Below are 27638 nucleotides of genomic sequence, written 5' to 3' on the forward strand. Positions count from 1 at the left end.
TTTAACCGCAACCTGCACACAAAGATCAGAAAACGGAATGAAAATAAGGCACTGCTGAGATTTGAACTCAGGATCTCCTGTTTACTAGACAGGCGCTTTGACCGACTAAGCCACAGCACCACATGAAAGCTACTGTGTTACTTGAAAATTGCCTGCTTCTCTAAACTTCATATAATGGTAACAAAATAAGCCAGAGTGAATAAATCTAAAGGTTTTAACCATCTAAGCCACAGCACCACATTTTAGATGCTGTGTTACTTGGAAATTAGCGACTTCTTTAAACTTTGTATAATGATGACAAAGTAAGCCATAGTGAATGAATCTAAAGGTTTTGCACATCTTATTTTCTATGCTTTAACAGCAAACTTCAAACAAAGATCATAAAACAGAATGAAAATAAGGCACTGCTGAGATTTGAACTCAGGATCTCCTATTTACTAGACATGCGCTTTGACCAACTAAGCCACAGCACCACATGAAAGCTGCTGTGTTACTTGAAATTTGACTGCTCCTCTAAACTTCGTATAATGGTAACAAAATAAGCCAGAGTGAATAAATCTAAAGGTTTTAACCATCTAAGCCACAGCACCACATTTTAGATGCTGTGTTACTTGGAAATTACCGACTTCTTTAAACTTTGTATAATGATGACAAAGTAAGCCAGAGTGAATGAATCTAAAGGTTTTGCACATTTTACTTTTCTATGCTTTAACCGCAAACTGCACACAAAGATCATAAAACGGAATGAAAATAAGGCACTGCTGAGATTTGAAATCAGGATCTCCTGTTTACTAGACAGGCGCTTTAACCAAGTAAGCCACAGCACCACATGAAAGCTGCTGTGTTACTTGAAAATTGCCTGCTTCTCTAAACTTCGTATAATGGTAACAAAATAAGCCGGAGTGAATAAATCTAAAGGTTTTAACCATCTAAACCACAGCATAAAATAAATAATAAAAAAGAAGGGGATTGTTTTTTTAATCTGTGCTCTTCTGAAATGGAGTGCAACTTTAAACTTTGTATATTGATGACCAAGAGAGCCAGAGTGAATGAATCTAAAGGTTTTGCACAACTTACAGTACTTTTCCATGCTTCAACAGCAAACTGCACACAAAGATCAGAAAACGGAATGAAAATAAGGCACTGCTGAGTTTTGAACTCAGGATCTCCTGTTTACTAGACAGGCGCTTCAACCAACTAAGCCACAGCACCACATGAAAGCTGCTGTGTTACTTGAAAATTGCCTGCTTCTCTAAACTTCGTATAATGGTAACAAAATAAGCCAGAGTGAATAAATCTAAAGGTTTTAACCATCTAAGCCCCAGCACCACATTTTAGATGCTGTGTTACTTGGAATTTACCGACTTCTTTAAACTTTGTATAATGATGACAAAGTAAGCCATAGTGAATGAATCTAAAGGTTTTGCACATCTTATTTTCTATGCTTTAACAGCAAACTTCAAACAAAGATCATAAAACAGAATGAAAATAAGGCACTGCTGAGATTTGAACTCGAGATCTCCTGTTTACTAGACATACGCTTTGACCAACTAAGCCACAGCACCACATAAAAGCTACTGTGTTTAACCAACTAAGCCACAGCACCACATGAAAGCTGCTGTGTTACTTGAAAATTGCCTGCTTCTCTAAACTTCGTATAATGGTAACAAAATAAGCCAGAGTGAATAAATCTAAAAGTTTTAACCATCTAAGCCACAGCACCACATTTTAGATGCTGTGTTACTTGGAAATTACCGACTTCTTTAAACTTTGTATAATGATGACAAAGTAAGCCAGAGTGAATGAATCTAAAGGTTTTGCACATCTTACTTTTCTATGCCTTAACCGCAAACTGCACACAAAGATCATAAAACGGAATGAAAATAAGGCACTCCTGAGATTTGAACTCAGGATCTCCTGTTTACTAGACAGGCGCTTTGACCAACTAAGCCAAAGCACCACATAAAAGCTACTGTGTTACTTGAAAATTGCCTGCTTCTCTAAACTTCGTATAATGGTAACAAATTAAGCCAGAGTGAATAAATCTAAAGGTTTTAACCATCTAAGCCACAGCACCACATTTTAGATGCTGTGTTACTTGGAAATTATCGACTTCTTTAAACTCTGTATAATGATGACAAAGTAAGCCAGAGTGAATGAATCTAAAGATTTTGCACATCTTACTTTTCTTACTTTATTCATTTTATATAATTATGCCTGTGCTAAGGGAAAACTAAATTTTTATAGAAAAAACTATTTCATCATACTTGATTTATCTTTAGAATAAATTTGAAGAATTGATAATGCAGTAGTCTTTATAAGCATATCAAATACTTCTACTAAAAGCACATGGTACATTTCTGTTTTTTTTATTATTATTATTATTATTATTATTATTTAGAAGCAAGCAATTTTCATGCAATTTTCAGCAGTGCCTTATTTTCATTCCGTTTTCTGATCTTTGTGTGCAGGTTGCTGTTAAAGCATTAGTAGCCTTTTCTATGCTTTAACAGCAACCTGCACACAAAGATCAGAAAACGGAATGAAAATAAGGCACTGCTGAGATTTGAACTCAGGATCTCCTGTTTACTAGACAGGTGCTTTCACCAACTAAGCCACAGCACCACATGAAAGCTACTGTGTTACTTGAAAATTGACTGCTTCTCTAAACTTCATATAATGGTAACAAAATAAGCCAGAGTGAATAAATCTAAAGGTTTTAACCATCTAAGCCACAGCACCACATTTTAGATGCTGTGTTACTTGGAATTTACCAACTTCTTTAAACTTTGTATAATGATGACAAAGTAAGCCATAGTGAATGAATCTAAAGGTTTTGCACATCTTATTTTCTATGCTTTAACAGCAAACTTCAAACAAAGATCATAAAACAGAATGAAAATAAGGCACTACTGAGATTTGAACTGAGGATCTCCTGTTTACTAGACATACGCTTTGACCAACTAAGCCACAGCACCACATGAAAGCTACTGTGTTACTTGAAAATTGCCTGCTTCTCTAAACTTCGTATAAGTAAGCCAGAGTGAATGAATCAAAAAGATTTTGCACATCTTACTTTTCTATGCTTTAACAGCAACCTGCACACAAAGATCAGAAAACGGAATGAAAATAAGGCACTGCTGAGATTTGAACTCAGGATCTCCTGTTTACTAGACAGGCGCTTTCACCAACTAAGCCACAGCACCACATGAAAGCTACTGTGTTACTTGAAAATTGCCTGCTTCTCTAAACTTCGTATAATGGTAACAAAATAAGCCAGAGTGAATAAATCTAAAGGTTATAACCATCTAAGCCACAGCACCACATTTTAGATGCTGTGTTACTTGGAAATTATCGACTTCTTTAAACTCTGTATAATGATGACAAAGTAAGCCAGAGTGAATGAATCTAAAGATTTTGCACATCTTACTTTTCTATGCTTTAACAACACACAAAGATCAGAAAACGGAATGAAAATAAGGCACTGCTGAGATTTGAACTCAGGATCTCCTGTTTACTAGACATGCGCTTTGACCAACTAAGCCACAGCACCACATGAAAGCTGCTGTGTTACTTGAAAATTGCCTGCTTCTCTAAACTTCGTATAATGGTAACAAAATAAGCCAGTGTGAATAAATCTAAAGGTTTTAACCATCTAAGCCACAGCACCACATTTTAGATGCTGTGTTTCTTGGAAATTATCGACTTCTTTAAACTCTGTATAATGATGACAAAGTAAGCCAGAGTGAATGAATCTAAAGATTTTGCACATCTTACTTTTCTATGCTTTAACAGCAACCTGCACACAAAGATCAGAAAACGGAATGAAAATAAGGCACTGCTGAGATTTGAACTCAGGATCTCCTGTTTACTAGACAGGCGCTTTAACCAAGTAAGCCACAGCACCACATGAAAGCTGCTGTGTTACTTGAAAATTGCCTGCTTCTCTAAACTTCGTATAATGGTAACAAAATAAGCCAGAGTGAATAAATCTAAAGGTTTTAACCATCTAAGCCACAGCACCACATTTTAGATGCTGTGTTACTTGGAAATTACCGACTTCTTTAAACTTTGTATAATGATGACAAAGTAAGCCAGAGTGAATGAATCTAAAGGTTTTGCACATCTTACTTTTCTATGCTTTAACAGCAACCTGCACACAAAGATCAGAAAACGGAATGAAAATAAGGCACTGCTGAGATTTGAACTCAGGATCTCCTGTTTACTAGACAGGCGCTTTGACCAACTAAGCCACAGCACCACATGAAAGCTACTGTGTTACTTGAAAATTGCCTGCTTCTCTAAACTTCGTATAATGGTAACAAATTAAGCCAGAGTGAATAAATCTAAAGGTTTTAACCATCTAAGCCACAGCACCACATTTTAGATGCTGTGTTACTTGGAAATTACCGACTTCTTTAAACTTTGTATAATGATGACAAAGTAAGCCATAGTGAATGAATCTAAAGGTTTTGCACATCTTACTTTTCTATGCTTTAACCGCAACCTGCACACAAAGATCATAAAACGGAATGAAAATAAGGCACTGCTGAGATTTTAACTCAGGATCTCCTGTTTACTAGACAGGCGCTTTAACCAACTAAGCCACAGCACCACATGAAAGCTGCTGTGTGACTTGAAAATTGCCTGCTTCTCTAAACTTCGTATAATGGTAACAAAATAAGCCAGTGTGAATAAATCTAAAGGTTTTAACCATCTAAGCCACAGCACCACATTTTAGATGCTGTGTTACTTGGAAATTACCGACTTCTTTAAACTTTGTATAATGATGACAAAAAAAGCCATAGTGAATGAATCTAAAGGTTCTGCACATCTTATTTTCTATGCTTTAACAGCAAACTTCAAACAAAGATCCTAAAACAGAATGAAAATAAGGCACTGCTGAGATTTGAACTCAGGATCTCCTGTTTACTAGACAGGCGCTTTGACCAACTAAGCCACAGCACCACATGAAAGCTACTGTGTTACTTGAAAATTGCCTGCTTCTCTAAACTTCGTATAATGGTAACAAATTAAGCCAGAGTGAATAAATCTAAAGGTTTTAACCATCTAAGCCACAGCACCACATTTTAGATGCTGTGTTACTTGGAAATTACCGACTTCTTTAAACTTTGTATACTGATGACAAAGTAAGCCAGAGTGAATGAATCTAAAGGTTTTGCACATCTTACTTTTCTATGCTTTAACAGCAACCTGCACACAAAGATCAGAAAATGGAATGAAAATAAGGCACTGCTGAGATTTGAACTCAGGATCTCCTGTTTACTAGACAAGCGCTTTAACCAACTAAGCCACAGCACCACACGAAAGCTGCTGTGTTACTTGAAAATTGTCTGCTTCTCTAAACTTCGTATAATGGTAACAAAATAAGCCAGAGTGAATAAATCTAAAGGTTTTAACCATCTAAGCCACAGCACCACATTTTAGATGCTGTGTTACTTGGAAATTACCGACTTCTTTAAACTTTGTATGATGATGACAATGTAAGCCAGAGTGAATGAATCTAAAGGTTTTGCACATCTTACTTTTCAATGCTTTAACCGCAAACTGCAGCCAAAGATCATAAAACGGAATGAAAATAAGGCACTGCTGAGATTTGAACTCAGGATCTCCTGTTTACTAGACAGGCGCTACTCAGGATCTCCTGTTTACTAGACAGGCGCTTTAACCAACTAAGCCACAGCACCACAATTGAACTGTGGTGTTGCATGAAAATTGCTTGCTTCTAAATAATAATAATAATTAAAAAAACCAGAAATCTACCATGTGCTTTTAGTAGCAGTATTTGAGATGCTTACAAAGACTACTGCGATATCAATTCTTCAAATTTATTCTAAAGATAAATCAAGTATGATGAAATAGTTTTTCTATAAAAATTTAGTTTTTCCTTAGCACAGCCATAATTATATAAAATGAATAATAAAAAAGAAGGGGATTGTTTTTTTAATCTGTGCTCTTCTGAAATGGAGTGCAACTTTAAACTTTGTATATTGATGACCAAGAGAGCCAGATTGAATGAATCTAAAGGTTTTGCACAACTTACTGTACTTTTTCATGCTTCAACAGCAAACTGCATGAAAAGATCATAAAACAGAATAAAGCTAAGGCACTGCTGAGATTTGAACTCAGGATCTCCTGTTTACTAGACAGGCGCTTTAACCATCTAAGCCACAGCACCACATTTTAGACGCTGTGTTACTTGGAAATTACCGACTTCTTTAAACTTTGTATAATGATGACAAAGTAAGCCAGAGTGAATGAATCTAAAGGTTTTGCACATCTTACTTTTCTATGCTTTAACCGCAAACTGCACACAAAGATCATAAAACGGAATGAAAATAAAGCACTGCTGAGATTTGAACTCAGGATCGCCTGTTTACTAGACAGGCGCTTTAACCAACTAAGCCACAGCACCACATGAAAGCTGCTGTGTTACTTGAAAATTGTCTGCTTCTCTAAACTTCGTATAATGGTAACAAAATAAGCCAGAGTGAATAAATCTAAAGGTTTTAACCATCTAAGCCACAGCACCACATTTTAGATGCTGTGTTACTTGGAAATTACCGACTTCTTTAAACTTTGTATAATGATGACAAAGTAAGCCATAGTGAATGAATCTAAAGGTTTTGCACATCTTATTTTCTATTCTTTAACAGCAAACTGCACACAAAGATCATAAAACGGAATGAAAATTAGGCATTGCTGAGATTTGAATGCAGGATCTCCTGTTTACTATACAAGCGCTTTAACCAAATAAGCCAGAGCACCACATGAAAGCTGCTGTGTTACTTGAAAATTGCCTGCTTCTCTAAACTTCGGTAAATAGTAACAAAATAAGCCTGAGTGAATGAATCTAAAGGTTTTAACCATCTAAGCCACAGCACCACATTTTAGATGCTGTGTTACTTGGAAATTACCGACTTCTTTAAACTTTGTATAATGATGACAAAGTAAGCCAGAGTGAATGAATCTAAAGGTTTTGCACATCTTATTTTCTATGCTTTAACAGCAAACTGCACACAAAGATCCTAAAACAGAATGAAAATAAGTCACTGCTGAGATTTGAACAAAGGATCTCCTGTTTACTAGACAGGCGCTTTAACCAACTAAGCCACAGCACCACATGAAAGCTGCTGTGTTACTTGAAAATTGCCTGCTTCTCTAAACTTCGTATGATGGTAACAAAATAAGCCAGAGTGAATAAATCTAAAGGTTTTAACCATCTAAGCCACAGCACCACATTTTAGATGCTGTGTTACTTGGAAATTAAAGACTTCTTTAAACTTTGTATAATGATGACAAAGTAAGCAATAGTGAATGAATCTAAAGGTTTTGCACATCTTATTTTCTATGCTTTAACAGCAAACTGCACACAAAGATCAGAAAACGGAATGAAAATAAGGCACTGCTGAGATTTGAACTCAGGATCTCCTGTTTACTAGACAGGCGCTTTAACCAACTAAGCCACAGCACCACATGAAAGCTACTGATTTACTTGAAAATTGCCTGCTTCTCTAAACTTCATATAATGGTAACAAAATAAGCCAGAGTGAATAAATCTAAAGGTTTTAACCATCTAAGCCATAGCACCACATTTTAGATGCTGTGTTACTTGGAAATTACCGACTTCTTTAGACTTTGTATAATGATGACAAAGTAAGCCAGAGTGAATGAATCTAAAGGTTTTGCACATCTTACTTTTCTATGCTTTAACAGCAACCTGCACACAAAGATCAGAAAACGGAATGAAAATAAGACACTGCTGAGATTTGAACTCAGGATCTCCTGTTCAACTAAGCCACAGCACCACATGAAAGCTGCTGTGTTACTTCAAAATTGCCTGCTTCTCTAAACTTCATATAATGGTAACAAAATAAGCCAGTGTGAATAATTCTAAAGGTTTTAACCATCTAAGCCACAGCACCACATTTTAGATGCTGTGTTACTTGGAAATTACCGACTTCTTTAAACTTTGTATAATGATGACAAAGTAAGCCATAGTGAATGAATCTAAAGGTTTTGCACATCTTACTTTTCTATGCTTTAACCGCAACCTGCACACAAAGATCATAAAACGGAATGAAAATAAGGCACTGCTGAGATTTTAACTCAGGATCTCCTGTTTACTAGACAGGCGCTTTAACCAAGTAAGCCACAGCACCACATGAAAGCTACTGTGTTACTTGAAAATTGCCTGCTTCTCTAAACTTCGTATAATGGTAACAAAATAAGCCAGAGTGAATAAATCTAAAGGTTTTAACCATCTAAGCCATAGCACCACATTTTAGATGCTGTGTTACTTGGAAATTACCGACTTCTTTAGACTTTGTATAATGATGACAAAGTAAGCCAGAGTGAATGAATCTAAAGGTTTTGCACATCTTACTTTTCTATGCATTAACAGCAACCTGCACACAAAGATCAGAAAACGGAATGAAAATAAGACACTGCTGAGATTTGAACTCAGGATCTCCTGTTCAACTAAGCCACAGCACCACATGAAAGCTGCTGTGTTACTTCAAAATTGCCTGCTTCTCTAAACTTCGTATAATGGTAACAAAATAAGCCAGTGTGAATAAATCTAAAGGTTTTAACCATCTAAGCCACAGCACCACATTTTAGATGCTGTGTTACTTGGAAATTACCGACTTCTTTAAACTTTGTATAATGATGACAAAGTAAGCCATAGTGAATGAATCTAAAGGTTTTGCACATCTTACTTTTCTATGCTTTAACCGCAACCTGCACACAAAGATCATAAAACGGAATGAAAATAAGGCACTGCTGAGATTTTAACTCAGGATCTCCTGTTTACTAGACAGGCGCTTTAACCAACTAAGCCACAGCACCACATGAAAGCTACTGTGTTACTTGAAAATTGTCTGCTTCTCTAAACTTCGTATAATGGTAACAAAATAAGCCAGAGTGAATAAATCTAAAGGTTTTAACCATCTAAGCCATAGCACCACATTTTAGATGCTGTGTTACTTGGAAATTACCGACTTCTTTAGACTTTGTATAATGATGACAAAGTAAGCCAGAGTGAATGAATCTAAAGGTTTTGCACATCTTACTTTTCTATGCATTAACAGCAACCTGCACACAAAGATCAGAAAACGGAATGAAAATAAGACACTGCTGACATTTGAACTCAGGATCTCCTGTTCAACTAAGCCACAGCACCACATGAAAGCTGCTGTGTTACTTCAAAATTGCCTGCTTCTCTAAACTTTGTATAATGGTAACAAAATAAGCCAGTGTGAATAAATCTAAAGGTTTTAACCATCTAAGCCACAGCACCACATTTTAGATGCTGTGTTACTTGGAAATTACCGACTTCTTTAAACTTTGTATAATGATGACAAAGTAAGCCATAGTGAATGAATCTAAAGGTTCTGCACATCTTGTTTTCTATGCTTTAACAGCAAACTTCAAACAAAGATCCTAAAACAGAATGAAAATAAGGCACTGCTGAGATTTGAACTCAGGATCTCCTATTTACTAGACAGGCGCTTTGACCAACTAAGCCACAGCACCACATGAAAGCTACTGTGTTAGTTGAAAATTGCCTGCTTCTCTAAACTTCGTATAATGGTAACAAATTAAGCCAGAGTGAATAAATCTAAAGGTTTTAACCATCTAAGCCACAGCACCACATTTTAGATGCTGTGTTACTTGGAAATTACCAACTTCTTTAAACTTTGTATACTGATGACAAAGTAAGCCAGAGTGAATGAATCTAAAGATTTTGCACATCTTACTTTTCTCTGCTTTAACAGCAACCTGCACACAAAGATCAGAAAACGGAATGAAAAAAAGGCACTGCTGAGATTTGAACTCAGGATCTCCTGTTTACTAGACATGCGCTTTGACCAACTAAGCCACAGCACCACATGAAAGCTACCGTGTTACTTGAAAATTGTCTGCTTCTCTAAACTTCGTATAATGGTAACAAATTAAGCCAGAGTGAATAAATCTAAAGGTTTTAACCATCTAAGCCACAGCACCACATTTTAGATGCTGTGTTACTTGGAAATTACCGACTTCTTTAAACTCTGTATAATGATGACAAAGTAAGCCAGAGTGAATGAATCTACAGATTTTGCACATCTTACTTTTCTATGCTTTAACCGCAACCTGCACACAAAGATCATAAAAAAGAATGAAAATAAGGCACTGCTGAGATTTTAACTCAGGATCTCCTGTATACTAGACAGGCGCTTTAACCAACTAAGCCACAGCACCACATGAAAGCTACTGTGTTACTTGAAAATTGCCTGCTTCTCTAAACTTCGTATAATGGTAACAAATTAAGCCAGAGTGAATAAATCTAAAGGTTTTAACCATCTAAGCCACAGCACCACATTTTAGATGCTGTGTTACTTGGAAATTACCGACTTCTTTAAACTCTGTATAATGATGACAAAGTAAGCCATAGTGAATGAATCTAAAGGTTTTGCACATCTTACTTTTCTATGCTTTAACCGCAACCTGCACACAAAGATCATAAAACGGAATGAAAATAAGGCACTGCTGAGATTTGAACTCAGGATCTCCTGTTTACTAGACAGGCGCTTTAACCAACTAAGCCACAGCACCACATGAAAGCTACTGATTTACTTGAAAATTGCCTGCTTCTCTAAACTTCGTATAATGGTAACAAATTAAGCCAGAGTGAATAAATCTAAAGGTTTTAACCATCTAAGCCACAGCACCACATTTTAGATGCTGTGTTACTTGGAAATTACCAACTTCTTTAAACTTTGTATACTGATGACAAAGTAAGCCAGAGTGAATGAATCTAAAGATTTTGCACATCTTACTTTTCTCTGCTTTGACAGCAACCTGCACACAAAGATCAGAAAACGGAATGAAAAAAAGGCACTGCTGAGATTTGAACTCAGGATCTCCTGTTTACTAGACATGCGCTTTGACCAACTAAGCCACAGCACCACATGAAAGCTACCGTGTTACTTGAAAATTGTCTGCTTCTCTAAACTTCGTATAATGGTAACAAATTAAGCCAGAGTGAATAAATCTAAAGGTTTTAACCATCTAAGCCACAGCACCACATTTTAGATGCTGTGTTACTTGGAAATTACCGACTTCTTTAAACTCTGTATAATGATGACAAAGTAAGCCAGAGTGAATGAATCTACAGATTTTGCACATCTTACTTTTCTATGCTTTAACCGCAACCTGCACACAAAGATCATAAAAAAGAATGAAAATAAGGCACTGCTGAGATTTTAACTCAGGATCTCCTGTATACTAGACAGGCGCTTTAACCAACTAACCCACAGCACCACATGAAAGCTACTGTGTTACTTGAAAATTGCCTGCTTCTCTAAACTTCGTATAATGGTAACAAATTAAGCCAGAGTGAATAAATCTAAAGGTTTTAACCATCTAAGCCACAGCACCACATTTTAGATGCTGTGTTACTTGGAAATTACCGACTTCTTTAAACTCTGTATAATGATGACAAAGTAAGCCATAGTGAATGAATCTAAAGGTTTTGCACATCTTACTTTTCTATGCTTTAACCGCAACCTGCACACAAAGATCATAAAACGAAATGAAAATAAGGCACTGCTGAGATTTGAACTCAGGATCTCCTGTTTACTAGACAGGCGCTTTAACCAACTAAGCCACAGCACCACATGAAAGCTACTGATTTACTTGAAAATTGCCTGCTTCTCTAAACTTCGTATAATGGTAACAAAATAAGCCAGAGTGAATAAATCTAAAGGTTTTAACCATCTAAGCCACAGCACCACATTTTAGATGCTGTGTTACTTGGAAATTACCGACTTCTTTAAACTCTGTATAATGATGACAAAGTAAGCCAGAGTGAATGAATCTAAAGATTTTGCACATCTTACTTTTCTATGCTTTAACCGCAACCTGCACACAAAGATCATAAAAAAGAATGAAAATAAGGCACTGCTGAGATTTTAACTCAGGATCTCCTGTATACTAGACAGGCGCTTTAACCAACTAAGCCACAGCACCACATGAAAGCTACTGTGTTACTTGAAAATTGCCTGCTTCTCTAAACTTCGTATAATGGTAACAAAATAAGCCAGAGTGAATAAATCTAAAGGTTTTAACCATCTAAGATATAGCACCACATTTTAGATGCTGTGTTACTTGGAAATTACAGACTTCTTTAAACTTTGTATAATGATGACAAAGTAAGCCATAGTGAATGAATCTAAAGGTTTTGCACATCTTACTTTTCTATGCTTTAACCGCAACCTGCACACAAAGATCAGAAAACGGAATGAAAATAAGGCACTGCTGAGATTTGAACTCAGGATCTCCTATTTACTAGACAGGCGCTTTGACCAACTAAGCCACAGCACCACATGAAAGCTACTGTGTTAGTTGAAAATTGCCTGCTTCTCTAAACTTCGTATAATGGTAACAAATTAAGCCAGAGTGAATAAATCTAAAGGTTTTAACCATCTAAGCCACAGCACCACATTTTAGATGCTGTGTTACTTGGAAATTACCAACTTCTTTAAACTTTGTATACTGATGACAAAGTAAGCCAGAGTGAATGAATCTAAAGATTTTGCACATCTTACTTTTCTCTGCTTTAACAGCAACCTGCACACAAAGATCAGAAAACGGAATGAAAAAAAGGCACTGCTGAGATTTGAACTCAGGATCTCCTGTTTACTAGACATGCGCTTTGACCAACTAAGCCACAGCACCACATGAAAGCTACCGTGTTACTTGAAAATTGTCTGCTTCTCTAAACTTCGTATAATGGTAACAAATTAAGCCAGAGTGAATAAATCTAAAGGTTTTAACCATCTAAGCCACAGCACCACATTTTAGATGCTGTGTTACTTGGAAATTACCGACTTCTTTAAACTCTGTATAATGATGACAAAGTAAGCCAGAGTGAATGAATCTAAAGATTTTGCACATCTTACTTTTCTATGCTTTAACCGCAACCTGCACACAAAGATCATAAAAAAGAATGAAAATAAGGCACTGCTGAGATTTTAACTCAGGATCTCCTGTATACTAGACAGGCGCTTTAACCAACTAAGCCACAGCACCACATGAAAGCTACTGTGTTACTTGAAAATTGCCTGCTTCTCTAAACTTCGTATAATGGTAACAAAATAAGCCAGAGTGAATAAATCTAAAGGTTTTAACCATCTAAGATATAGCACCACATTTTAGATGCTGTGTTACTTGGAAATTACAGACTTCTTTAAACTTTGTATAATGATGACAAAGTAAGCCATAGTGAATGAATCTAAAGGTTTTGCACATCTTACTTTTCTATGCTTTAACCGCAACCTGCACACAAAGATCATAAAACGGAATGAAAATAAGGCACTGCTGAGATTTGAACTCAGGATCTCCTGTTTACTAGACAGGCGCTTTGACCAACTAAGCCACAGCACCACATGAAAGCAACCGTGTTACTTGAAAATTGTCTGCTTCTCTAAACTTCGTATAATGGTAACAAATTAAGCCAGAGTGAATAAATCTAAAGGTTTTAACCATCTAAGCCACAGCACCACATTTTAGATGCTGTGTTACTTGGAAATTACCGACTTCTTTAAACTCTGTATAATGATGACAAAGTAAGCCATAGTGAATGAATCTAAAGGTTTTGCACATCTTACTTTTCTATGCTTTAACCGCAACCTGCACACAAAGATCATAAAACGGAATGAAAATAAGGCACTGCTGAGATTTGAACTCAGGATCTCCTGTTTACTAGACAGGCGCTTTAACCAACTAAGCCACAGCACCACATGAAAGCTACTGATTTACTTGAAAATTGCCTGCTTCTCTAAACTTCGTATAATGGTAACAAAATAAGCCAAAGTGAATAAATCTAAAGGTTTTAACCATCTAAGCCATAGCACCACATTTTAGATGCTGTGTTACTTGGAAATTACCGACTTCTTTAAACTTTGTATAATGATGACAAAGTAAGCCATAGTGAATGAATCTAAAGGTTTTGCACATCTTACTTTTCTATGCTTTAACCGCAACCTGCACACAAAGATCATAAAACGGAATGAAAATAAGGCACTGCTGAGATTTGAACTCAGGATCTCCTGTTTACTAGACATGCGCTTTAACCAACTAAGCCACAGCACCACATGAAAGCTACTGTGTTACTTGAAAATTGCCTGCTTCTCTAAACTTCGTATAATGGTAACAAAATAAGCCAGAGTGAATAAATCTAAAGGTTTTAACCATCTAAGCCATAGCACCACATTTTAGATGCTGTGTTACTTGGAAATTACCGACTTCTTTAAACTTTGTATAATGATGACAAAAAAAGCCATAGTGAATGAATCTAAAGGTTCTGCACATCTTATTTTCTATGCTTTAACAGCAAACTTCAAACAAAGATCCTAAAACAGAATGAAAATAAGGCACTGCTGAGATTTGAACTCAGGATCTCCTGTTTACTAGACAGGCGCTTTGACCAACTAAGCCACAGCACCACATGAAAGCTACTGTGTTACTTGAAAATTGTCTGCTTCTCTAAACTTCGTATAATGGTAACAAAATAAGCCAGAGTGAATAAATCTAAAGGTTTTAACCATCTAAGCCACAGCACCACATTTTAGATGCTGTGTTACTTGGAAATTACCGACTTCTTTAAACTTTGTATAATGATGACTAAGTAAGCCATAGTGAATGAATCTAAAGGTTGTGCGCATCTTATTTTCTATGCTTTAACAGCAAACTTCAAACAAAGATCCTAAAACAGAATGAAAATAAGGCACTGCTGAGATTTGAACTCAGGATCTCCTGTTTACTAGACAGGCGCTTTGACCAACTAAGCCACAGCACCACATGAAAGCTGCTGTGTTACTTGAAAATTGCCTGCTTCTCTAAACTTCATATAATGGTAACAAAATAAGCCAGAGTGAATAAATCTAAAGGTTTTAACCAGCTAAGCCACAGCACCACATTTTAGATGTTGTGTTACTTGGAAATTAGCGACTTCTTTAAACTTTGTATAATGATGACAAAGTAAGCCATAGTGAATGAATCTAAAGGTTTTGCACATCTTATTTTCTATGCTTTAACAGCAAACTTCAAACAAAGATAATAAAACAGAATGAAAATAAGGCACTGCTGAGATTTGAACTCAGGATCTCCTGTTTACTAGACATGCGCTTTGACCAACTAAGCCACAGCACCACATGAAAGCTGTTGTGTTACTTGAAAATTGACTGCTCCTCTAAACTTCGTATAATGGTAACAAAATAAGCCAGAGTGAATAAATCTAAAGGTTTTAACCATCTAAGCCACAGCACCACATTTTAGATGCTGTGTTACTTGGAAATTAGCGACTTCTTTAAACTTTGTATAATGATGACAAAGTAAGCCAGAGTGAATGAATCTAAAAGTTTTGCACATTTTACTTTTCTATGCTTTAACCGCAAACTGCACACAAAGATCATAAAACGGAATGAAAATAAGGCACTGCTGAGATTTGAACTCAGGATCTCCTGTTTACTAGACAGGCGCTTTAACCAAGTAAGCCACAGCACCACATGAAAGCTGCTGTGTTACTTGAAAATTGCCTGCTTCTCTACACTTCGTATAATGGTAACAAAATAAGCCAGAGTGAATAAATCTAAAGGTTTAACCATCTAAGCCACAGCATAAAATGAATAATAAAAAAGAAGGGGATTGTTTTTTTTAATCTGTGCTCTTCTGAAATGGAGTGCAACTTTAAACTTTGTATATTGATGACCAAGAGAGCCAGAGTGAATGAATCTAAAGGTTTTGCACAACTTACAGTACTTTTTCATGCTTCAACAGAAAACTGCATGAAAAGATCATAAAACAGAATAAAGCTAAGGCACTGCTGAGATTTGAACTCAGGATCTCCTGTTTACTAGACAGGCACTTTGACCAACTAAGCCAGAGCACCACATGAAAGCTACTGTGTTACTTGAAAATTGCCTGCTTCTCTAAACTTCGTATAATGGTAACAAAATAAGCCAGAGTGAATAAATCTAAAGGTTTTAACCATCTAAGCCACAGCACCACATTTTAGATGCTGTGTTACTTGGAAATTACCGAATTCTTTAAACTTTGTATAATGATGACAAAGTAAGCCAGAGTGAATGAATCTAAAGGTTTTGCACATCTGACTTTTCTATGCTTTAACCGCAACCTTCACACAAAGATCATAAAACGGAATGAAAATAAGGCACTGCTGAGATTTGAGCTCAGGATCTCCTGTTTACTAGACAGGCGCTTTGACCAACTAAGCCACAGCACCACATGAAAGCCGCTGTGTTACTTGAAAATTGTCTGCTTCTCTAAACTTCGTATTATGGTAACAAATTAAGCCAGAGTGAATAAATCTAAAGGTTTTAACCATCTAAGCCACAGCACCACATTTTAGATGCTGTGTTACTTGGAAATTACCGACTTCTTTAAACTCTGTATAATGATGACAAAGTAAGCCAGAGTGAATGAATCTAAAGATTTTGCACATCTTACTTTTCTATGCTTTAACCGCAACCTGCACACAAAGATCATAAAACGGAATGAAAATAAGGCACTGCTGAGATTTTAACTCAGGATCTCCTGTTTACTAGACAGGCGCTTTAACCAACTAAGCCACAGCACCACATGAAAGCTACTGTGTTACTTGAAAATTGCCTGCTTCTCTAAACTTCGTATAATGGTAACAAAATAAGCCAGAGTGAATAAATCTAAAGGTTTTAACCATCTAAGATATAGCACCACATTTTAGATGCTGTGTTACTTGGAAATTACAGACTTCTTTAAACTTTGTATAATGATGACAAAGTAAGCCATAGTGAATGAATCTAAAGGTTTTGCACATCTTACTTTTCTATGCTTTAACCGCAACCTGCACACAAAGATCATAAAACGGAATGAAAATAAGGCACTGCTGAGATTTGAACTCAGGATCTCCTGTTTACTAGACAGGCGCTTTGACCAACTAAGCCACAGCACCACATGAAAGCTACCGTGTTACTTGAAAATTGTCTGCTTCTCTAAACTTCGTATAATGGTAACAAATTAAGCCAGAGTGAATAAATCTAAAGGTTTTTACCATCTAAGCCACAGCACCACATTTTAGATGCTGTGTTACTTGGAAATTACCGACTTCTTTAAACTCTGTATAATGATGACAAAGTAAGCCATAGTGAATGAATCTAAAGGTTTTGCACATCTTACTTTTCTATGCTTTAACCGCAACCTGCACACAAAGATCATAAAACGGAATGAAAATAAGGCACTGCTGAGATTTTAACTCAGGATCTCCTATTTACTAGACAGGCGCTTTAACCAACTAAGCCACAGCACCACATGAAAGCTACTGTGTTACTTGAAAATTGTCTGCTTCTCTAAACTTCGTATAATGGTAGCAAATTAAGCCAGAGTGAATAAATCTAAAGGTTTTAACCATCTAAGCCACAGCACCACATTTTAGAAGCTGTGTTACTTGGAAATTACCGACTTCTTTAAACTCTGTATAATGATGACAAAGTAAGCCAGAGTGAATAAATCTAAAGATTTTGCACATCTTACTTTTCTATGCTTTAACAGCAACCTGCACACAAAGATCAGAAAACGGAATGAAAATAAGGCACTGCTGAGATTTGAACTCAGGATCTCCTGTTTACTAGACAGGCGCTTTAACCAACTAAGCCACAGCACCACATGAAAGCTACTGATTTACTTGAAAATTGCCTGCTTCTCTAAACTTCGTATAATGGTAACAAAATAAGCCAGAGTGAATAAATCTAAAGGTTTTAACCATCTAAGCCATAGCACCACATTTTAGATGCTGTGTTACTTGGAAATTACCGACTTCTTTAGACTTTGTATAATGATGACAAAGTAAGCCAGAGTGAATGAATCTAAAGGTTTTGCACATCTTACTTTTCTATGCATTAACAGCAACCTGCACACAAAGATCAGAAAACGGAATGAAAATAAGACACTGCTGAGATTTGAACTCAGGATCTCCTGTTCAACTAAGCCACAGCACCACATGAAAGCTGCTGTGTTACTTCAAAATTGCCTGCTTCTCTAAACTTCGTATAATGGTAACAAAATAAGCCAGTGTGAATAAATCTAAAGGTTTTAACCATCTAAGCCACAGCACCACATTTTAGATGCTGTGTACTTGGAAATTACCGACTTCTTTAAACTTTGTATAATGATGACAAAGTAAGCCATAGTGAATGAATCTAAAGGTTTTGCACATCTTACTTTTCTATGCTTTAACCGCAACCTGCACACAAAGATCATAAAACGGAATGAAAATAAGGCACTGCTGAGATTTTAACTCAGGATCTCCTGTTTACTAGACAGGCGCTTTAACCAACTAAGCCACAGCACCACATGAAAGCTACTGTGTTACTTGAAAATTGCCTGCTTCTCTAAACTTCGTATAATGGTAACAAAATAAGCCAGAGTGAATAAATCTAAAGGTTTTAACCATCTAAGCCATAGCACCACATTTTAGATGCTGTGTTACTTGGAAATTACCGACTTCTTTAAACTTTGTATAATGATGACAAAGTAAGCCATAGTGAATGAATCTAAAGGTTTTGCACATCTTACTTTTCTATGCTTTAACCGCAACCTGCACACAAAGATCATAAAACGGAATGAAAATAAGGCACTGCTGAGATTTGAACTTAGGATCTCCTGTTTACTAGACAGGCGCTTTGACCAACTAAGCCACAGCACCACATGAAAGCTACCGTGTTACTTGAAAATTGTCTGCTTCTCTAAACTTCGTATAATGGTAACAAATTAAGCCAGAGTGAATAAATCTAAAGGTTTTAACCATCTAAGCCACAGCACCACATTTTAGATGCTGTGTTACTTGGAAATTACCGACTTCTTTAAACTCTGTATAATGATGACAAAGTAAGCCATAGTGAATGAATCTAAAGGTTTTGCACATCTTACTTTTCTATGCTTTAACCGCAACCTGCACACAAAGATCATAAAACGGAATGAAAATAAGACACTGCTGAGATTTGAACTCAGGACCTCCTGTTTACTAGACAGGCGCTTTAACCAACTAAGCCACAGCACCACATGAAAGCTACTGATTTACTTGAAAATTGCCTGCTTCTCTAAACTTCGTATAATGGTAACAAAATAAGCCAGAGTGAATAAATCTAAAGGTTTTAACCATCTAAGCCATAGCACCACATTTTAGATGCTGTGTTACTTGGAAATTACCGACTTCTTTAGACTTTGTATAATGATGACAAAGTAAGCCAGAGTGAATGAATCTAAAGGTTTTGCACATCTTACTTTTCTATGCTTTAACAGCAACCTGCACACAAAGATCAGAAAACGCAATGAAAATAAGACACTGCTGAGATTTGAACTCAGGATCTCCTGTTCAACTAAGCCACAGCACCACATGAAAGCTGCTGTGTTACTTCAAAATTGCCTGCTTCTCTAAACTTCATATAATGGTAACAAAATAAGCCAGTGTGAATAATTCTAAAGGTTTTAACCATCTAAGCCACAGCACCACATTTTAGATGCTGTGTTACTTGGAAATTACCGACTTCTTTAAACTTTGTATAATGATGACAAAGTAAGCCATAGTGAATGAATCTAAAGGTTTTGCACATCTTACTTTTCTATGCTTTAACCGCAACCTGCACACAAAGATCATAAAACGGAATGAAAATAAGGCACTGCTGAGATTTTAACTCAGGATCTCCTGTTTACTAGACAGGCGCTTTAACCAAGTAAGCCACAGCACCACATGAAAGCTACTGTGTTACTTGAAAATTGCCTGCTTCTCTAAACTTCGTATAATGGTAACAAAATAAGCCAGCGTGAATAAATCTAAAGGTTTTAACCATCTAAGCCATAGCACCACATTTTAGATGCTGTGTTACTTGGAAATTACCGACTTCTTTAAACTTTGTATAATGATGACAAAATAAGCCATAGTGAATGAATCTAAAGGTTTTGCACATCTTACTTTTCTATGCTTTAACCGCAACCTGCACACAAAGATCAGAAAACGGAATGAAAATAAGGCACTGGTGAGATTTTAACTCAGGATCTCCTGTTTACTAGACAGGCGCTTTAACCAACTAAGCCACAGCACCACATGAAAGCTACTGTGTTACTTGAAAATTGCCTGCTTCTCTAAACTTCGTATAATGGTAACAAAATAAGCCAGAGTGAATAAATCTAAAGGTTTTAACCATCTAAGCCATAGCACCATATTTTAGATGCTGTGTTACTTGGAAATTACCGACTTCTTTAGACTTTGTATAATGATGACAAAGTAAGCCAGAGTGAATGAATCTAAAGGTTTTGCACATCTTACTTTTCTATGCATTAACAGCAACCTGCACACAAAGATCAGAAAACGGAATGAAAATAAGACACTGCTGAGATTTGAACTCAGGATCTCCTGTTCAACTAAGCCACAGCACCACATGAAAGCTGCTGTGTTACTTCAAAATTGCCTGCTTCTCTAAACTTCGTATAATGGTAACAAAATAAGCCAGTGTGAATAAATCTAAAGGTTTTAACCATCTAAGCCACAGCACCACATTTTAGATGCTGTGTTACTTGGAAATTACCGACTTCTTTAAACTTTGTATAATGATGACAAAGTAAGCCATAGTGAATGAATCTAAAGGTTTTGCACATCTTACTTTTCTATGCTTTAACCGCAACCTGCACACAAAGATCATAAAACGGAATGAAAATAAGGCACTGCTGAGATTTTAACTCAGGATCTCCTGTTTACTAGACAGGCGCTTTAACCAACTAAGCCACAGCACCACATGAAAGCTACTGTGTTACTTGAAAATTGCCTGCTTCTCTAAACTTCGTATAATGGTAACAAAATAAGCCAGAGTGAATAAATCTAAAGGTTTTAACCATCTAAGCCATAGCACCACATTTTAGATGCTGTGTTACTTGGAAATTACCGACTTCTTTAAACTTTGTATAATGATGACAAAGTAAGCCATAGTGAATGAATCTAAAGGTTTTGCACATCTTACTTTTCTATGCTTTAACCGCAACCTGCACACAAAGATCAGAAAACGGAATGAAAATAAGGCACTGCTGAGATTTGAACTCAGGATCTCCTGTTTACTAGACAGGCGCTTTGACCAACTAAGCCACAGCACCACATGAAAGCTACTGTGTTACTTGAAAATTGTCTGCTTCTCTAAACTTCGTATAATAGTAACAAATTAAGCCAGAGTGAATAAATCTAAAGGTTTTAACCATCTAAGCCACAGCACCACATTTTAGATGCTGTGTTACTTGGAAATTACCGACTTCTTTAAACTTTGTATAATGATGACAAAGTAAGCCATAGTGAATGAATCTAAAGGTTCTGCACATTTTATTTTCTATGCTTTAACAGCAAACTTCAAACAAAGATCCTAAAACAGAATGAAAATAAGGCACTGCTGAGATTTGAACTCAGGATCTCCTGTTTACTAGACAGGCGCTTTGACCAACTAAGCCACAGCACCACATGAAAGCTACTGTGTTAGTTGAAAATTGCCTGCTTCTCTAAACTTCGTATAATGGTAACAAATTAAGCCAGAGTGAATAAATCTAAAGGTTTTAACCATCTAAGCCACAGCACCACATTTTAGATGCTGTGTTACTTGGAAATTACCAACTTCTTTAAACTTTGTATACTGATGACAAAGTAAGCCAGAGTGAATGAATCTAAAGATTTTGCACATCTTACTTTTCTATGCTTTAACAGCAACCTGCACACAAAGATCAGAAAACGGAATGAAAATAAGGCACTGCTGAGATTTGAACTCAGGATCTCCTGTTTACTAGACAGGCGCTTTGACCAACTAAGCCACAGCACCACATGAAAGCTACTGTGTTACTTGAAAATTGTCTGCTTCTCTAAACTTCGTATAATGGTAACAAATTAAGCCAGAGTGAATAAATCTAAAGGTTTTAACCATCTAAGCCACAGCACCACATTTTAGATGCTGTGTTACTTGGAAATTACCGACTTCTTTAAACTTTGTATAATGATGACAAAGTAAGCCAGAGTGAATGAATATAAAGATTTTGCACATCTTACTTTTCTATGCTTTAACCGCAACCTGCACACAAAGATCATAAAAAAGAATGAAAATAAGGCACTGCTGAGATTTTAACTCAGGATCTCCTATTTACTAGACAGGCGCTTTAACCAACTAAGCCACAGCACCACATGAAAGCTACTGTGTTACTTGAAAATTGTCTGCTTCTCTAAACTTCGTATAATGGTAACAAATTAAGCCAGAGTGAATAAATCTAAAGGTTTTAACCATCTAAGCCACAGCACCACATTTTAGATGCTGTGTTACTTGGAAATTACCGACTTCTTTAAACTCTGTATAATGATGACAAAGTAAGCCAGAGTGAATAAATCTAAAGATTTTGCACATCTTACTTTTCTATGCTTTAACAGCAACCTGCACACAAAGATCAGAAAACGGAATGAAAATAAGGCACTGCTGAGATTTGAACTCAGGATCTCCTGTTTACTAGACAGGCGCTTTAACCAACTAAGCCACAGCACCACATGAAAGCTACTGATTTACTTGAAAATTGCCTGCTTCTCTAAACTTCGTATAATGGTAACAAAATAAGCCAGAGTGAATAAATCTAAAGGTTTTAACCATCTAAGCCATAGCACCACATTTTAGATGCTGTGTTACTTGGAAATTACCGACTTCTTTAGACTTTGTATAATGATGACAAAGTAAGCCAGAGTGAATGAATCTAAAGGTTTTGCACATCTTACTTTTCTATGCATTAACAGCAACCTGCACACAAAGATCAGAAAACGGAATGAAAATAAGACACTGCTGAGATTTGAACTCAGGATCTCCTGTTCAACTAAGCCACAGCACCACATGAAAGCTGCTGTGTTACTTCAAAATTGCCTGCTTCTCTAAACTTCGTATAATGGTAACAAAATAAGCCAGTGTGAATAAATCTAAAGGTTTTAACCATCTAAGCCACAGCACCACATTTTAGATGCTGTGTACTTGGAAATTACCGACTTCTTTAAACTTTGTATAATGATGACAAAGTAAGCCATAGTGAATGAATCTAAAGGTTTTGCACATCTTACTTTTCTATGCTTTAACCGCAACCTGCACACAAAGATCATAAAACGGAATGAAAATAAGGCACTGCTGAGATTTTAACTCAGGATCTCCTGTTTACTAGACAGGCGCTTTAACCAACTAAGCCACAGCACCACATGAAAGCTACTGTGTTACTTGAAAATTGCCTGCTTCTCTAAACTTCGTATAATGGTAACAAAATAAGCCAGAGTGAATAAATCTAAAGGTTTTAACCATCTAAGCCATAGCACCACATTTTAGATGCTGTGTTACTTGGAAATTACCGACTTCTTTAAACTTTGTATAATGATGACAAAGTAAGCCATAGTGAATGAATCTAAAGGTTTTGCACATCTTACTTTTCTATGCTTTAACCGCAACCTGCACACAAAGATCATAAAACGGAATGAAAATAAGGCACTGCTGAGATTTGAACTTAGGATCTCCTGTTTACTAGACAGGCGCTTTGACCAACTAAGCCACAGCACCACATGAAAGCTACCGTGTTACTTGAAAATTGTCTGCTTCTCTAAACTTCGTATAATGGTAACAAATTAAGCCAGAGTGAATAAATCTAAAGGTTTTAACCATCTAAGCCACAGCACCACATTTTAGATGCTGTGTTACTTGGAAATTACCGACTTCTTTAAACTCTGTATAATGATGACAAAGTAAGCCATAGTGAATGAATCTAAAGGTTTTGCACATCTTACTTTTCTATGCTTTAACCGCAACCTGCACACAAAGATCATAAAACGGAATGAAAATAAGACACTGCTGAGATTTGAACTCAGGACCTCCTGTTTACTAGACAGGCGCTTTAACCAACTAAGCCACAGCACCACATGAAAGCTACTGATTTACTTGAAAATTGCCTGCTTCTCTAAACTTCGTATAATGGTAACAAAATAAGCCAGAGTGAATAAATCTAAAGGTTTTAACCATCTAAGCCATAGCACCACATTTTAGATGCTGTGTTACTTGGAAATTACCGACTTCTTTAGACTTTGTATAATGATGACAAAGTAAGCCAGAGTGAATGAATCTAAAGGTTTTGCACATCTTACTTTTCTATGCTTTAACAGCAACCTGCACACAAAGATCAGAAAACGCAATGAAAATAAGACACTGCTGAGATTTGAACTCAGGATCTCCTGTTCAACTAAGCCACAGCACCACATGAAAGCTGCTGTGTTACTTCAAAATTGCCTGCTTCTCTAAACTTCATATAATGGTAACAAAATAAGCCAGTGTGAATAATTCTAAAGGTTTTAACCATCTAAGCCACAGCACCACATTTTAGATGCTGTGTTACTTGGAAATTACCGACTTCTTTAAACTTTGTATAATGATGACAAAGTAAGCCATAGTGAATGAATCTAAAGGTTTTGCACATCTTACTTTTCTATGCTTTAACCGCAACCTGCACACAAAGATCATAAAACGGAATGAAAATAAGGCACTGCTGAGATTTTAACTCAGGATCTCCTGTTTACTAGACAGGCGCTTTAACCAAGTAAGCCACAGCACCACATGAAAGCTACTGTGTTACTTGAAAATTGCCTGCTTCTCTAAACTTCGTATAATGGTAACAAAATAAGCCAGAGTGAATAAATCTAAAGGTTTTAACCATCTAAGCCATAGCACCACATTTTAGATGCTGTGTTACTTGGAAATTACCGACTTCTTTAAACTTTGTATAATGATGACAAAATAAGCCATAGTGAATGAATCTAAAGGTTTTGCACATCTTACTTTTCTATGCTTTAACCGCAACCTGCACACAAAGATCAGAAAACGGAATGAAAATAAGGCACTGGTGAGATTTTAACTCAGGATCTCCTGTTTACTAGACAGGCGCTTTAACCAACTAAGCCACAGCACCACATGAAAGCTACTGTGTTACTTGAAAATTGCCTGCTTCTCTAAACTTCGTATAATGGTAACAAAATAAGCCAGAGTGAATAAATCTAAAGGTTTTAACCATCTAAGCCATAGCACCACATTTTAGATGCTGTGTTACTTGGAAATTACCGACTTCTTTAGACTTTGTATAATGATGACAAAGTAAGCCAGAGTGAATGAATCTAAAGGTTTTGCACATCTTACTTTTCTATGCATTAACAGCAACCTGCACACAAAGATCAGAAAACGGAATGAAAATAAGACACTGCTGAGATTTGAACTCAGGATCTCCTGTTCAACTAAGCCACAGCACCACATGAAAGCTGCTGTGTTACTTCAAAATTGCCTGCTTCTCTAAACTTCGTATAATGGTAACAAAATAAGCCAGTGTGAATAAATCTAAAGGTTTTAACCATCTAAGCCACAGCACCACATTTTAGATGCTGTGTTACTTGGAAATTACCGACTTCTTTAAACTTTGTATAATGATGACAAAGTAAGCCATAGTGAATGAATCTAAAGGTTTTGCACATCTTACTTTTCTATGCTTTAACCGCAACCTGCACACAAAGATCATAAAACGGAATGAAAATAAGGCACTGCTGAGATTTTAACTCAGGATCTCCTGTTTACTAGACAGGCGCTTTAACCAACTAAGCCACAGCACCACATGAAAGCTACTGTGTTACTTGAAAATTGCCTGCTTCTCTAAACTTCGTATAATGGTAACAAAATAAGCCAGAGTGAATAAATCTAAAGGTTTTAACCATCTAAGCCATAGCACCACATTTTAGATGCTGTGTTACTTGGAAATTACCGACTTCTTTAAACTTTGTATAATGATGACAAAGTAAGCCATAGTGAATGAATCTAAAGGTTTTGCACATCTTACTTTTCTATGCTTTAACCGCAACCTGCACACAAAGATCAGAAAACGGAATGAAAATAAGGCACTGCTGAGATTTGAACTCAGGATCTCCTGTTTACTAGACAGGCGCTTTGACCAACTAAGCCACAGCACCACATGAAAGCTACTGTGTTACTTGAAAATTGTCTGCTTCTCTAAACTTCGTATAATAGTAACAAATTAAGCCAGAGTGAATAAATCTAAAGGTTTTAACCATCTAAGCCACAGCACCACATTTTAGATGCTGTGTTACTTGGAAATTACCGACTTCTTTAAACTTTGTATAATGATGACAAAGTAAGCCATAGTGAATGAATCTAAAGGTTCTGCACATTTTATTTTCTATGCTTTAACAGCAAACTTCAAACAAAGATCCTAAAACAGAATGAAAATAAGGCACTGCTGAGATTTGAACTCAGGATCTCCTGTTTACTAGACAGGCGCTTTGACCAACTAAGCCACAGCACCACATGAAAGCTACTGTGTTAGTTGAAAATTGCCTGCTTCTCTAAACTTCGTATAATGGTAACAAATTAAGCCAGAGTGAATAAATCTAAAGGTTTTAACCATCTAAGCCACAGCACCACATTTTAGATGCTGTGTTACTTGGAAATTACCAACTTCTTTAAACTTTGTATACTGATGACAAAGTAAGCCAGAGTGAATGAATCTAAAGATTTTGCACATCTTACTTTTCTATGCTTTAACAGCAACCTGCACACAAAGATCAGAAAACGGAATGAAAATAAGGCACTGCTGAGATTTGAACTCAGGATCTCCTGTTTACTAGACAGGCGCTTTGACCAACTAAGCCACAGCACCACATGAAAGCTACCGTGTTACTTGAAAATTGTCTGCTTCTCTAAACTTCGTATAATGGTAACAAATTAAGCCAGAGTGAATAAATCTAAAGGTTTTAACCATCTAAGCCACAGCACCACATTTTAGATGCTGTGTTACTTGGAAATAACCGACTTCTTTAAACTTTGTATAATGATGACAAAGTAAGCCAGAGTGAATGAATCTAAAGATTTTGCACATCTTACTTTTCTATGCTTTAACCGCAACCTGCACACAAAGATCATAAAAAAGAATGAAAATAAGGCACTGCTGAGATTTTAACTCAGGATCTCCTGTATACTAGACAGGCGCTTTAACCAACTAAGCCACAGCACCACATGAAAGCTACTGTGTTACTTGAAAATTGTCTGCTTCTCTAAACTTCGTATAATGGTAAAAAATTAAGCCAGAGTGAATAAATCTAAAGGTTTTAACCATCTAAGCCACAGCACCACATTTTAGATGCTGTGTTACTTGGAAATTACCGACTTCTTTAAACTCTGTATAATGATGACAAAGTAAGCCAGAGTGAATAAATCTAAAGATTTTGCACATCTTACTTTTCTATGCTTTAACAGCAACCTGCACACAAAGATCAGAAAACGGAATGAAAATAAGGCACTGCTGAGATTTGAACTCAGGATCTCCTGTTTACTAGACAGGCGCTTTAACCAACTAAGCCACAGCACCACATGAAAGCTACTGATTTACTTGAAAATTGCCTGCTTCTCTAAACTTCGTATAATGGTAACAAAATAAGCCAGAGTGAATAAATCTAAAGGTTTTAACCATCTAAGCCATAGCACCACATT

The 27638-nt window shown here is 36.4% G+C and overlaps 29 non-coding genes across 29 annotated transcripts; all 29 read right to left on the bottom strand.

The window, feature by feature from the left end:
- Positions 1–46: 46 nt before the first annotated feature.
- TRNAT-AGU (transfer RNA threonine (anticodon AGU)) lies at positions 47–120 on the bottom strand. The gene has a single exon. It is a non-coding gene; the product is annotated as a tRNA-Thr (tRNA).
- A 2431-nt stretch (positions 121–2551) lies between these two features.
- TRNAT-AGU (transfer RNA threonine (anticodon AGU)) lies at positions 2552–2625 on the bottom strand. Its single transcript has one exon. It is a non-coding gene; the product is annotated as a tRNA-Thr (tRNA).
- Positions 2626–3132: 507 nt separating this feature from the next.
- TRNAT-AGU (transfer RNA threonine (anticodon AGU)) lies at positions 3133–3206 on the bottom strand. Its single transcript has one exon. It is a non-coding gene; the product is annotated as a tRNA-Thr (tRNA).
- Positions 3207–4187: 981 nt separating this feature from the next.
- On the bottom strand, positions 4188–4261 carry TRNAT-AGU (transfer RNA threonine (anticodon AGU)). The gene has a single exon. It is a non-coding gene; the product is annotated as a tRNA-Thr (tRNA).
- Positions 4262–4894: 633 nt separating this feature from the next.
- On the bottom strand, positions 4895–4968 carry TRNAT-AGU (transfer RNA threonine (anticodon AGU)). Its single transcript has one exon. It is a non-coding gene; the product is annotated as a tRNA-Thr (tRNA).
- Positions 4969–5248: 280 nt separating this feature from the next.
- On the bottom strand, positions 5249–5322 carry TRNAT-AGU (transfer RNA threonine (anticodon AGU)). Its single transcript has one exon. It is a non-coding gene; the product is annotated as a tRNA-Thr (tRNA).
- Positions 5323–5602: 280 nt separating this feature from the next.
- Positions 5603–5708, bottom strand: TRNAT-AGU (transfer RNA threonine (anticodon AGU)). Its single transcript has one exon. It is a non-coding gene; the product is annotated as a tRNA-Thr (tRNA).
- Positions 5709–6125: 417 nt separating this feature from the next.
- TRNAT-AGU (transfer RNA threonine (anticodon AGU)) lies at positions 6126–6199 on the bottom strand. The gene has a single exon. It is a non-coding gene; the product is annotated as a tRNA-Thr (tRNA).
- Positions 6200–7421: 1222 nt separating this feature from the next.
- TRNAT-AGU (transfer RNA threonine (anticodon AGU)) lies at positions 7422–7495 on the bottom strand. The gene has a single exon. It is a non-coding gene; the product is annotated as a tRNA-Thr (tRNA).
- Positions 7496–9484: 1989 nt separating this feature from the next.
- Positions 9485–9558, bottom strand: TRNAT-AGU (transfer RNA threonine (anticodon AGU)). Its single transcript has one exon. It is a non-coding gene; the product is annotated as a tRNA-Thr (tRNA).
- Positions 9559–10546: 988 nt separating this feature from the next.
- Positions 10547–10620, bottom strand: TRNAT-AGU (transfer RNA threonine (anticodon AGU)). The gene has a single exon. It is a non-coding gene; the product is annotated as a tRNA-Thr (tRNA).
- Positions 10621–11608: 988 nt separating this feature from the next.
- TRNAT-AGU (transfer RNA threonine (anticodon AGU)) lies at positions 11609–11682 on the bottom strand. Its single transcript has one exon. It is a non-coding gene; the product is annotated as a tRNA-Thr (tRNA).
- Positions 11683–12316: 634 nt separating this feature from the next.
- On the bottom strand, positions 12317–12390 carry TRNAT-AGU (transfer RNA threonine (anticodon AGU)). Its single transcript has one exon. It is a non-coding gene; the product is annotated as a tRNA-Thr (tRNA).
- A 988-nt stretch (positions 12391–13378) lies between these two features.
- On the bottom strand, positions 13379–13452 carry TRNAT-AGU (transfer RNA threonine (anticodon AGU)). The gene has a single exon. It is a non-coding gene; the product is annotated as a tRNA-Thr (tRNA).
- A 280-nt stretch (positions 13453–13732) lies between these two features.
- Positions 13733–13806, bottom strand: TRNAT-AGU (transfer RNA threonine (anticodon AGU)). The gene has a single exon. It is a non-coding gene; the product is annotated as a tRNA-Thr (tRNA).
- Positions 13807–14439: 633 nt separating this feature from the next.
- TRNAT-AGU (transfer RNA threonine (anticodon AGU)) lies at positions 14440–14513 on the bottom strand. The gene has a single exon. It is a non-coding gene; the product is annotated as a tRNA-Thr (tRNA).
- A 279-nt stretch (positions 14514–14792) lies between these two features.
- Positions 14793–14866, bottom strand: TRNAT-AGU (transfer RNA threonine (anticodon AGU)). Its single transcript has one exon. It is a non-coding gene; the product is annotated as a tRNA-Thr (tRNA).
- Positions 14867–16946: 2080 nt separating this feature from the next.
- TRNAT-AGU (transfer RNA threonine (anticodon AGU)) lies at positions 16947–17020 on the bottom strand. The gene has a single exon. It is a non-coding gene; the product is annotated as a tRNA-Thr (tRNA).
- Positions 17021–17654: 634 nt separating this feature from the next.
- On the bottom strand, positions 17655–17728 carry TRNAT-AGU (transfer RNA threonine (anticodon AGU)). Its single transcript has one exon. It is a non-coding gene; the product is annotated as a tRNA-Thr (tRNA).
- A 1321-nt stretch (positions 17729–19049) lies between these two features.
- TRNAT-AGU (transfer RNA threonine (anticodon AGU)) lies at positions 19050–19123 on the bottom strand. The gene has a single exon. It is a non-coding gene; the product is annotated as a tRNA-Thr (tRNA).
- A 2010-nt stretch (positions 19124–21133) lies between these two features.
- TRNAT-AGU (transfer RNA threonine (anticodon AGU)) lies at positions 21134–21207 on the bottom strand. The gene has a single exon. It is a non-coding gene; the product is annotated as a tRNA-Thr (tRNA).
- A 279-nt stretch (positions 21208–21486) lies between these two features.
- Positions 21487–21560, bottom strand: TRNAT-AGU (transfer RNA threonine (anticodon AGU)). The gene has a single exon. It is a non-coding gene; the product is annotated as a tRNA-Thr (tRNA).
- Positions 21561–21840: 280 nt separating this feature from the next.
- TRNAT-AGU (transfer RNA threonine (anticodon AGU)) lies at positions 21841–21914 on the bottom strand. The gene has a single exon. It is a non-coding gene; the product is annotated as a tRNA-Thr (tRNA).
- A 634-nt stretch (positions 21915–22548) lies between these two features.
- TRNAT-AGU (transfer RNA threonine (anticodon AGU)) lies at positions 22549–22622 on the bottom strand. Its single transcript has one exon. It is a non-coding gene; the product is annotated as a tRNA-Thr (tRNA).
- Positions 22623–23943: 1321 nt separating this feature from the next.
- Positions 23944–24017, bottom strand: TRNAT-AGU (transfer RNA threonine (anticodon AGU)). The gene has a single exon. It is a non-coding gene; the product is annotated as a tRNA-Thr (tRNA).
- Positions 24018–26027: 2010 nt separating this feature from the next.
- On the bottom strand, positions 26028–26101 carry TRNAT-AGU (transfer RNA threonine (anticodon AGU)). Its single transcript has one exon. It is a non-coding gene; the product is annotated as a tRNA-Thr (tRNA).
- A 279-nt stretch (positions 26102–26380) lies between these two features.
- On the bottom strand, positions 26381–26454 carry TRNAT-AGU (transfer RNA threonine (anticodon AGU)). The gene has a single exon. It is a non-coding gene; the product is annotated as a tRNA-Thr (tRNA).
- Positions 26455–26734: 280 nt separating this feature from the next.
- TRNAT-AGU (transfer RNA threonine (anticodon AGU)) lies at positions 26735–26808 on the bottom strand. Its single transcript has one exon. It is a non-coding gene; the product is annotated as a tRNA-Thr (tRNA).
- A 634-nt stretch (positions 26809–27442) lies between these two features.
- On the bottom strand, positions 27443–27516 carry TRNAT-AGU (transfer RNA threonine (anticodon AGU)). The gene has a single exon. It is a non-coding gene; the product is annotated as a tRNA-Thr (tRNA).
- Between the last annotated feature and the right edge of the window lie 122 nt (positions 27517–27638).

This window comes from Crinia signifera, chromosome 11 (assembly GCF_055691185.1).
Source record: "Crinia signifera chromosome 11, ASM5569118v1, whole genome shotgun sequence".
NCBI classification, from domain to species: domain Eukaryota; kingdom Metazoa; phylum Chordata; class Amphibia; order Anura; family Myobatrachidae; genus Crinia; species Crinia signifera.